This window comes from Patella vulgata, chromosome 7, assembly GCF_932274485.2.
Source record: "Patella vulgata chromosome 7, xgPatVulg1.2, whole genome shotgun sequence".
NCBI lineage: Eukaryota > Metazoa > Mollusca > Gastropoda > Patellidae > Patella > Patella vulgata.
The window spans coordinates 61,939,119-61,951,657 of record NC_065885.2 but is presented as its reverse complement, the minus strand read 5'-3'; the positions used below and the strand labels follow the sequence as shown (position 1 = coordinate 61,951,657).

Sequence of the window (12,539 nt, the reverse complement as noted above, 5' to 3'; positions counted from 1 at the left end):
CCTTGGATCTCATATCAAGTGTAGGAGCAAATAAATTATATACAGTGGTCTGATCACGTCAATCTGTCGTTATACATAACCAAACAAAATGGCATTGAATGGGCAGGTCGTTATACATAACCTAACAACATGGCAATGAATGGGCAGCTCTGTATAATTTGGTCACTAGAGTCCCCCCCAGGCCACAGATATATTGAATGATGCCTAGTATAATTATTTTGAGAGAGAGAGAGAGAGAGAGAGAGAGAGAGAGAGAGTAAATTATCATGGTGTTAGTTTGTTGTTACCCTAATCATTTGTCATCCCTGTATAATTTGGTCATGGAGGTCCCCCCAGGCTAGAGATCTATTGATTGCTGCCTAATATAATTATATTGTTTAAAGTCTATCATGTGCTTGTCCATTCCTAAGTTCCTGCAGGGAGATTCATACATTGTCTGTACTTGCATGTGATATGGCAGTCTGTCCCCTTGGGGCTACCGCTGACAAATAATAGAACTAATTAAGAAGAAATCCCTGAAGAATGTAGATAAACACAGAAATATTACCGCAATAGGCCCCTATACCTGGCATTAATTCTAGGAGATCCCTGAAGGCTGTAGATAAATATTATCGTAATGTACTTGACATTAATTCTACTGTGAATATCTCATTAAGTCTCATCAAAATATTGTATATTGTATAATACAACATATTTCTATGCCAAAATCTGTGAGAAAACCTGGCTCACTGGGGGAGGGGGGAGGAGGAGAGAGAGAGAGAGAGATTTATCATCCACTTGACACAAACCAGATCATTTCAGGACTAACACATGGTATCATTTTAGACTACTCGACTAGAGATTTATCATCCACTTGACACAAACCAGATCATTTCAGGACTAACACATGGTATCATTTTAGACTACTCGACTAGAGATTTATCATCCACTTGACACAAACCAGATCATTTCAGGACTAACACATGGTATCATTTTAGACTACTCGACTAGAGATTTATCATCCACTTGACACAAACCAGATCATTTCAGGACTAACACATGGTATCATTTTAGACTACACGACTAGAGAGAGAGGTAGAGAGAGAGAGATGGGGTTTAACATCAGCTGGACACAAACTAGATCATTTCGGGACTAACATATGGTTCAATTTTATATCAATAATTGGCTTGCCCATGGGGGTCTTTAGCAGTAGAAGGAAGCCGGAGGACCCAGAGAAAACCCTTGAGATTGGACAGGCGATCCTACTCCTTGTCTCGTACAACAAGGCAATCGAAACCACGCCAGTTGACTCAAATGGAGAGAGAGAGAGAGAGAGATGGGGTTTAATGGCCCCCTTTTCTGCACCTACTGGACTAATAAAGAAACTGGCTAAAATGAAGACTGGAGGGAGAGAGAGACAAAGATGAGTTATGACCCACGCTCAAATCAGCTAATTGTCTTACCACAGCCCTATTGTAAATATTATAAGTGAAATACCAAGATGGCTGGAGGCCCACGACACAGGAAGAAGCCACTTATTGTAATAATTTAATCTATTGAACATTTCAAGAGGCCAGACCTCATTCAGGATTTGTCCACTTCACTCCCTTGGATGTCTCTTCAATTTACAGATTGAATATTTTTACCATGTGTTTCAATCTCAGTCTTTGTTTCTTTAATTGTGTTGGTTTCATCCTCCTACCAATATTTATTTGGTTGATGGTTTGATCTGCTTCAAGTTATTACCTAATATTAATGGCGGATTTGTCTGTCCTGTGTACACAGATTTTGAAACTTGACTTTTCGGACTCATACTTTGTAACAATATGGGGGGGGGGGGGGGGGGGATAGCCAAATGGTTAGCACATGTACGCTATATCATAAGGTATGTCACTGAGTCAACTGGCATGGTTTCAAATCCCCGGTTGTACGCGACAAGGAGTAGGGTCGCCTGTCCAACCTCGTGGGTTTTCTCCCACTGCTAAAGACCTCTACGCGCAAGCAAATTATTGAAATAAAATTGAGAGAGAGAGAGTAAATTATCATGGTGTCAGTTTGTTGCGACCCTAATAATTTGTCATCCCTGTATAATTTGGTCATGGAGGTCCCCCCAGGCAAGCAAATTATTAAAATAAAATTGAACCATGTTAGCCCCGAAATGACCTAGTTAGTGTCGAGTGGATGTTAAACTCTGTCTCTCTCTCTCCCTCTCGAAACAATAAGTACACTGTAGTAGATAATATATTATGGTCTATTAGAAGTTCGATTCATTTTACGTTATTACCTAATATATAAATGTCTGATTTTCTGACTCTGAGGACGTCCTTGTCTTGTGTAGACACTGTATTACACAGATTAGTTTTAAAACTTGATTTGACACCTTAGGACCCTTTCCTGGAAGGATATTGAGTATCTGTCTGGTAGCGTTTGCTTCGTTTCAATTCATTACCTAATACTAATGGCGGATTCTCTGTTTTAAAGGACGACCCAGTCCTGCGTACACAGATTAGTTTATAAACTTGTGTCTGCAGATTTCACATTTTTCGAAAGGTTTGATTGGTTTCAGTTATTACCAAATACTAATGGCGGATTCTCTGTTTCAAAGGACGACCCAGTCCTGCGTACACAGACTAGTTTATGAAGCTTGATTCGACATATTTCACATTTTCCTGAAGGAGGTTGGGTGGACGTCTGATGGATTTGGAATATGGTACACTGATTGCCTGTTAGAGGTTTGATTGGTTTCACTTATTACCTAATATAAATGGTGGATTTTATGTCTCAAAGGATGTTCTTGTCGTGTCTACATAGATTAGGAAACTTTTATAATCTTTCCTTGAAGAAAGTGGGCGTGTGACTGTGTTTTGTGATAGGTACACTGTAGATCATAAGGTCTGTTATCTGTGCATGGGATCATGGATTAGATCCAAGGTTTGTACATAACACGAAGTAGGGGTTGCCTCTCTCTCTCTCTCTCTCTCTCATTTCTTTCCTCTTTCTTTATATGCAGGGGGGTTGGATGGCCGAATTGGTTAGCGTGTCTATCATTGAGCCAATTAGCGTGGTTTCAATTCCTCTGTATTACGTACGTGACAAGGAGTAGGGTCGCCTGTCCAACCTTCTTGTTTCCTCCCACTGCTAAAGACCCATACATGCATGCAAATTATTGAAATAGAATTGAACCATATGTTAGTTCCGAAATGACCTAGTTTATGTTGAGTGGATGTTAAACCTCATTCTCTCTCTCTTTACATGCAAAGAGCCAGTGGCAAGAGACAACATATTTGAGATTTAGAACAATTGAGGAGTCAATAGTGATTTCGTGGTGCATATCTGAACCAGAATAAAACATTCAATATCATTATAATAGCCAGTCGTTTTATTTCTTTGTACAACTGCACGAACACAACCAAGTGTCAATACAAGTTGAAGCCTACAGTGTTTCGATTGCTGTTCCTTTCTATAATTATTCAAGTTGAGTTATTTATGTAATTGATTAGCACTTGACCGAAGACAATACCCTGCGTGATGACAGACAACAATAGCTCATAATGCCTAAAAACAGTTAAATACCAGAGTTTAAACAAGATAGTCTGCATGTAAAACGAACAGCAGATGGCTTAACAAGCAATATTTAAAAAAATAATCTGAAACCCAACGGAAAATAATTTTGTTATGCCTTGTCGGTGTGTTGATTTTAGTTTTGAAGAGATACAATAGTTAATAATGTCTAAATCTAAGTTAAATGCCAGAGTTTATGCAGACAGTCTGCATTTAAAACGAACAGCAGATGGCCTAACATACAATCTTTAAATCTGCGACCTTCATTCGTGCTTACGACTTTATCAGATATAACTAAAACCATTATTTCCTGGCTTCGTGGTCTAAAAGTACTGTGTTGATGAGACACGACAAATTTCATTCATATACAATTTCTAGAAACTTTGATTTACTTTTTATAAGATTAGTTGGTCAGAAAATGATATTTTTATCCCTGTTCAAACACTGAACCAGACATCAAATATTTAAATTCAACTTACCGATATTGTCGATACTGGTAGATAAATTTCCAATTACTTCAAACCTGAAAGAAATAAACAGGAATCGTTAAAAGATGTTCGACAATAAACAGACTTCATTTTTTGGACAATATCTAACTTTCACAGCTTAATCCACGCTAAATTATAATCAAATCTAATATTGGGTTGCAGTCAATCGTCTGAAGTGGATGTGGAATGTCGACAAATATTCAATTCATTACTTATCTTTGTAAATAATGTGGGGTTGGATAAGGAGTAGGGTCGTCTGAACAACCTCGTGGGTTTTCTCCAGGTCCTCCGGTTTCCTCCCACTGCTATAGATTCCTACGCGCAAGTAAATTATTGAAATAAAATTGAATCATATGTTAGTCCCAAAATGACCTAGTTTGTGTCGAATGGTCGTTAAACCCCAACACCCATCTCTCTCTCTCTCCTTCGAAATCCCTCGAATGACAATCAGTGTACAAGATTGTATCTTTTAGAAACACAGAAACACATTGAAACACACAGCTATACTCAAATAAAAGAAGCCTTCCTATGTCATCAATAAAATACATGTATCTAAAACAGACTGATACATGTACCTCCAATAACCTCAACAATTTAAAAATTCTAAAAAATATATTCAAAAGTCACTAACATAATACGTACGATAACCTCGACACATGAAGAGTAAATTAATTTTAAAATTCAAAATAATGACAAGAGAGGAAACAGACAGGAAATGTGATCATTCATGCACCCTCCTCACAATGACCAGATTAAACAACTTTGTCTTGTTTTATGACAATTGGTGGAAATAAAGTCGGGAAAGTGAAAGTATATATTGAAATAGATTAAAAGCCCACCCATTAATATTACTCACAAAATTATGCAATCTCATATTAGTTATTGCATGATATATGCACATTCGAGATCAGCTGATATTAATGATGAAAATAATCAACAAGTCAACAATGAGGCTGTTGTTTGTTTCTTGTCTCAAACCCAAAAGAAATAGATGACTCTCATTAATTACTTGTACATTGATTTTTTTCACAAAGCCTCTTGGAGACATTGCTCATTATCAAACTTCATCAGCAGAGTCCAACCTTGTGGGTTTTCACTGGGTCCTCTGGTTTCCTCCCACTGCTAAAGACCCCTACGCGCAAGCGAATTATTGAAATAAAATTAAACCATATGTTAGTCCCGAATTGACCTAGTTTGTGTCGAGTGGACGTTAAACCCCATTTCTCTCCCTCTCATCAGCAGAGTTATCACCTCCCAAATTGTTCATTTAAAAGCACAGTTATTGAGTTCCAAAAAGTGTAACACTGACAGACAGACAAACCCATTTAATATTCCCAGTTTTCTTTGAAAGGCGGGGTACAAAAAAAAGAAGAAATTTCAAACAAAAAGTTGATAAATCTAATTTTACAAATTTGGACACATTAAATCTCAACCAATGAGTGATAGAATAAATTTGATTATCTTTCTGATTCTTATCAATTTCAAAACATGACACATCTTCCTGTAGGGTGTCCCCGGAAACCACAAAACATGTTTTATATCCAATTTCATCGCCTCTTATAACAATGAATCATCAGTTAAATAATTGAAGCATTTTCCACATATGGTTTTCAATTTACGATCAGAGATCAAACTTGGGTCATTTCTAGAAGCAATTTAATTTATAGTTCTTCAAGGCCTGAATAAATAAATAGTGAAAAGTGTTTTGTTTAAAATCTGAAAACTTAAAAATTTTAATATTTGCTCCAGAAGAAAAAAAATTTGAATTTGGTGTAAAACATGAAAAAACAGACAAAACTCTATTCACATCAGCTAACTGGACCAAAATTGCTTAGTAACTTTGATATATACCATACTGTTTATGTTGTGCTCCTGCAGCATTTGAATGAAATGTCTGTGTTTTCTTGTGCAGTTATTCTGCATTAACTATTATAACAAAACATCTCTGTTAGTCTGTTTGCTATCACATGAGTCTCAATAACTTGATGTGTGTGTGTGTGGTATATTTCTAAAGTCACAAGTGGGTGAGAAATATGCCAAAATTATCATCCTCAAAATTCCCTGTTTATATCATCTAATTTCTATTAGTTAAACTTCTAAGAGAATTTAAAAACCCCGGGGATCGTTAAACCAGTTTAATTTAAGCGTCTGAACGCATATGTGGGGCAAATAAACCAGTTTAAAAACCCCAGCTCGCGACCTGTCTTCGAGAAGGCTTTTTATTTTAAACTGGTTCATCTTAGCCGTCTGAACAGGTTGGTTTAAAAACCCCGGCTCCAGCTTGCTTTGAGCATGCGCAGTACGCAGTAAGTTACATTCCTGTGAAAATATCGGGGTCAGACAGTGCCAATGTTATCGAAAGCGTGCGAGAACCGAATAAAGAATATGAAGCTACCCATGCGTAGTTAACTCTAACCTCCGACCGAAGAGGTCAGAATAGTTAAACTGGTTTGGCTTATAGTACGTGTGAACGCAACACGATGCTGTCTTAAAAACCCCAGCGATTATGAACTGGTTTAAAAATAAGCGTCTGAACAGGCTATTAGTTCCCACTCACTTCAAATTGAAATAGGCATATACAAAAATTTCCCCGAAGATCTAAGAATATGCCGACAATGCTCTATGTACAAATTTAAAGATGAAGCCCATGGTATACTAGAATGTCCTCTGTATCAAGAATTACATGCCGTTCATATATACCCAACATTTACAGATAATTATCTACTCAATTCTCTAGAAAATCTATTTAACACACCCAAACAGTCGCAAATTCAGTTAGTAATTTTGTTATTCCTGCTATGAACCTAAATGTATAAATTGTGTAGAGCTATCTCTACTTTTCTGTTCCAAAATTATTATCAAGATTTCCAATAATTTCCATGTATCAATACATCTCATTACTTATATACCTGATTTATATAATGCTTCTGGCATTCCTATATGTTTATATAATATTTCCATGTAAATATCTATACTATGTATTCGTATTATTTATAATATTTATACTCATGCATTATACAGGTATGTATATAACTACTCGCTTGATTTATTTATTTATAATATTTATACTCGTGCATTATATGTATATAACTATTCGCATGATTTATTTATTTATAATATTTATACTCATGCATTATATGTATATAACTATTCGCATGATTTATTTATTTATAATATTTATACTCATGCATTATATGTATATAAGTATTCACGTTATTTATTTATTTATAATATTTATACTCATGCATTATATGTACATAAGTATTTGCGTTTGATGTTTTGGTACAAAAAAAATCTTATCATATCCTATTTTATCATTGTATGAAATTAAAACTAACTATTAGGAAGCCTGGGGATAAAAAGGCAGCTGTCATAATGTGCCTTTCCTCTTGTCTGGCACCGATTTATAGCTTTATCTGTGATATCATTGATATCGGTAATACATATTCAGCACAAAGTTTTAAATATCAGGTACCAAGCCCAGTATCAAAGACATAAATTGGGCAAGGGGGTATGTTAATGTCCATTCAAAAATGAATGTGGTAACGTCACTTTAGCCAATTAAAGTGAGTGGGAACTAAGTCGGAGTGCAGTTATGTTTTGAGAGTGTGGGGAATGCCCTAATCCAAGTAAATTTGTACCTTTGGTTATTCAGAACAGAATTTCCTTTAGTGAATTCCAGTATTCTTAAAATATTCTACACTAGTTGAAAGTTTTCAGGAGAAGGGGGAAAGATCTTTAGATAGTTTCTAAGAGTATTACATGAAAAATTAACTCAATTTGAACCAATAAAATATATATGCAATATCCTTTTAGTGTAAGTAATGCATGTAACAAATACTACACAGACGGACCCACTATTTCAAGCATTTAATGAAGAAAAAAATGTTTACGCGTCATCGTCAACAGATTATAATCTCACTTTACAACTTAAGCCTACATATTATGCAATACTCGATGAAACTCATTTTGGAAATATTCCAAGAATTAAGTCAGCACGAAAAACAAGTAAATGGATTTGACATTACAAGTGTTTGGATGATGGTGATGGGAGTCAGACCACTATTGCTGAATCACATCTGACTAGACTAGTATATTGTTGTCTTGTGATGTTACATAAACAATTTATTTTTACTTCTGATGAAACACAACTTTTAATTTACATTTCAAGAGTTTAAATCAAGAGGAAACTTTTAATTATATGGTTTAACATCCTACTTTTCTGCACCAGCCAGTAATGCTGGGTCACACTACAATATGTACCAGCACTACTAACCAGGATAATGAAGACATTCCATATTCTTTTTCACTAGGGTAAGAATTACAACACACCCACCCATACCCAAATGACATTAGGACAGACAGTATCTAGGGTAAGAATTACAACACACTCATCCATACGCAAATGACATTAGGACAGACAGTATCTAGGGTAAGAATTACAACACACTCATCCATACGCAAATGACATTAGGACAGACAGTATCTAGGGTAAGAATTACAACACACCCATCCATACCCAAATGACATTAGGAGAGCCAGTATCTAGGGCTAGAATTACACAATACACACCCATCCATACCCAAATGACATTAGGAGAGCCAGTATTTAGGGCTAGAATTACACAATACACACCCATCCATACCCAAATGACATTAGGAGAGCCAGTATCTAGGGCTAGAATTACACAATACACACCCATCCATACCCAAATGACATTAGGAGAGCCAGTATCTAGGGCTAGAATTACACAATACACACCCAAATGACATTAGGACAGACAGTTTCTAGGGTATGAATTACAACACACCCACCCATACCCAAATGACATTAGCAGAGACAGTATCTAGGGCTAGAATTACACAATACACACCCAAATGACATTAGCAGAGACAGTATCTAGGGTAAGAATTACAATTACAATACACACACACACCCAAATGACAATGGCAGAGTGAGTTCCACAGGACTTTCAAGTGCAGGATGACAGCCTGGCAAAAGAAAGTATGTTGCCTTATAGACTGCACTACAAAACAAGAGAGAGAGAGAGAGAGAGAGAGAGAGAAAGAGAGAGCACGCAGGTGTTTAATAATAACCTGTTAAAATGATGAATCTGACATGAAACAGGATACCTCTTCCTACAGGTAAGTGACCAGGGTAATAACACAAAACACTGGCCACATGAAGAAACAATAAATGTCAAACATTATATGTTACAATAAATAAATCTACAAGAATAAATCTTCAGTATTTCTACACTTGGTCAGTAACATTACAGGTGGACTATACGCTTTTAACACAATCCAGAATTTGACAAAATCCAGGTCGATAGGCACCATCTTTTGTTAACTGTCAACAACTATCAAAAATGATAATTAGAAACAACTGTCATCAACAGTTATTAATAATTACTAGAAAATGTTGTTCTGTTATTAATGATTACTAGCAACAACTGTTATTACTAGAAACAACTGTCATCAACTGTTATTAATGATAACTAGAAACAACTGTCATCAACGGTCATTAATAATTACTAGAAACTGGCATCAACTGCTATCAATTATCACTAGAAATAACTGTCATCAACAGTTATTAATAATAACTAGAAACAACTGTCATCAACTGTTATTAATGATAACTAGAAACAACTGTCATCAACGGTCATTAATAATTACTAGAAACTGGCATCAACTGCTATCAATTATCACTAGAAATAACTGTCATCAACATTTATTAATAATAACTAGAAACAACTGTCATCAACTGCTATTAATGACCACTAGAAACAACTGTCATCAACATTTATTAATAATAACTAGAAACAACTGTCATCAACTGCTATTAATGACAATTAAAAAGACCTTTTATTACTAGAAACCACCATTTAACTTCCATATTTGATACCATTCCACCCACTTATATTTACACAAACTTCTAAGTTCAACTTTGTGACCTTACCAAAGAACATCGTGATTTTGATAAAGAAAAGATATTTGACCATGTTTTAAATAATAATATATACAATACAGGGACATGGTTGGGTTGTCAGGAGTAGAGACGTCTAAAACCCACCTGACGTAACTTGTTCTATGACACTTCGGCACCCACCGAGCTATGTTGTGCCAACTTGTGCGTAGGAGTGTGTAAGATATATCCAGTATTGTAATTATCACAGAGGAGTGGAGGTGTAAGCATTTCATATTTCAGGGCACATTGCCAAAAAAAATTTAATTTTAGGTTTACAAACAAATCATCAAATAGATACCTTTCTGTGACCCGCTTAACATGATGTCTGACATTTTCTGATATTTTAGTATAAAAATTCCTAAATGTTTTTCCTTTTAGTCCATCCTTTATCAGATTTCACATTCCACCCTCTCTATGATTTCATTTCAGTCAATGTAATTCTATGAAATGAAATGGGGTTTAACGTCCTACTGTTCTGCTCCTATGCTGGGCTAATGAAGACGGGCCTACGCCATACAGTGTGCTATGAGGGAAATTTTGCCCGGGCAGCGGCACTATCGTCTACTCTTATATCGAATTCCAACTGCCAAGGGATCTTTTACGTGCATTCCAATGTATACACGGGACCTCGGTTTTTCATATCATCAGGCCCTCCGTTCTGCACCACTGACAAGGGGAAACCACGTCGGAAAATCCAGATGAACTTTCTCGGCCAATGCAGGGATCGAACACCCGACCTCCAGGCTAGCAAGCCAGCGTCTTAACCACCTAGCCACAGTGGCTCTGTGATTCTATGGAATCCTAGAAATCAGGCACCTGTCACAGACAATGTAAGGCACAGATTTAGGCTTTGTCAGGCACAAACCTCAGGTGCCTGTCATTATGTCCGGCACTGATTTGTCTTGTTAATTGATATTACGATGAAAATGTCAGGTACTATTTCATTAGTGCCTGACATTTTGTCAGGTACATCATCTAAAACCGTTATTTCCAGGTCTGCTTAAATGTTATATAAATTATTAATTAGACATTTGTCAACGTGACAAGACCATAATCAAATCTTGATGCCATCAGATTGCTACGGTTTTAAGTAGATTAGAACGGTTCAGTCATACAACGATTAATTTAAAAATGGATAATCAAGACTTTGTTTATTATCTTAACAACGGTAACAATGACAATCGAGGTTACATTGTTCTTCTATCGCTGATAACTCGGCTCAGAATAAAAAGTAATTTGACTGACATTTTCAATTTTTAACATATTCCCTATTCATTATCTATTTCTGAACTATCATAGCGTGAACTGTCAGCTCTTTGGTATAGATAACAAGAATTCATTAAGATATGATAAAAATCTATTTATAGTTTGATGTGATACACTTTCTATTTTGTATATCTATTTAATAGGGGTCATCCTAGAGATTTAATAAAAGGTGAGATATTTTGTTAATGGCTGGTGTAATATCAGGCCCCAAAGGGGTTTAATGACTCATGACTAACTGATAAAAATACCATCTTATACAATATTATCTCTCTAGCATCTCTCGCCTTTCTAAAACTTATAACATCTGTATTGATCAAACTGACTTTAATATTTAACAGGTCACATGAACCACCCATATCACAAGCACCTGTTTCAATCTACACCCTTCATCAAATTTCAACTGCCAAGGGTTCTATTACATGCACATCAATGTGTGAATAGGTATTCCATCCAAACAACCAAACATTACCCCTGACAAATAGGAATTTGGCTTAAAAAATAACATGGTTCTTCTCTACCCATGTAAGGATTTGATCGCTGTGTCCCACTTCCCTTACAGAGGAGGGGGTTTGGATGGCCGAATGGTTAGCGTGTGCGTGTTGTATGATAAGGTCTGTCATTGAGTCAAATGGCATGGTTTCGATTCCGTGGTTATATGTGACAAGGAGTAGGGTCGCCTGTCCAACCTTGTATGTTTTCTCCGGGTCCTGCGGTTACATCCCACTGCTAAATACCCCTAATGCGCAAGCAAATTATTGAAATAAAATTGAACAATATGGGCGTTAAACCCCATTTCTCTCTCTCTCTCTCTCTCTCTCCCTTAAAAAGGAATAGAAAACTTTTTGCTTGCCTATCGTCTGTTTGCCAAACTGCCCCCATGCCTCAGACAGCAGTGCCACATTGACAATATTTCCAACACAGATCCCAAGCCTCTCTTTGAGTCATATAAGTAATGGAATACAAGTCAACAACACTTAAGACTAGGTAATCTAATCAAACCGTAGCCCAGATCAATATTGATTTTTGTGATAAAAGGCTTGTGAGGGTTACAACTGTAGCTAATAACCATAACTTCTAGCTCGGCCTGTTGCCAGGTTATTCATGCTAGAGGGATAAAAATCAGCGAATCCACCTTCCTTCACAATGTATACCATACCATCACATGTTATCATAGTTTACGATAATCCCGCTCAGCTTCCAGACTCATATAGCCAATAAAATTGATTTTCATTTCATACTTCGTTAACTTACGCGGCTATAATAAATAAACCCGAACA

The 12,539-nt window shown here is 36.3% G+C and overlaps 1 protein-coding gene across 4 annotated transcripts in view; it reads right to left on the bottom strand.

Annotated features, from left to right (window-relative positions):
- The window catches only part of LOC126827520 (dystroglycan 1), a 108,924-nt gene that overhangs the window by 52,819 nt on the left and 43,566 nt on the right, over nt 1-12,539 (bottom strand). For all 4 annotated transcript variants that reach the window (XM_050556947.2, XM_050556950.2, XM_050556949.2 and 1 more), the window contains exon 2: nt 4,021-4,064. The gene's annotated coding sequence lies outside the window, so the exon portion shown is untranslated. The remainder of the gene's footprint in view (nt 1-4,020; nt 4,065-12,539) is intronic.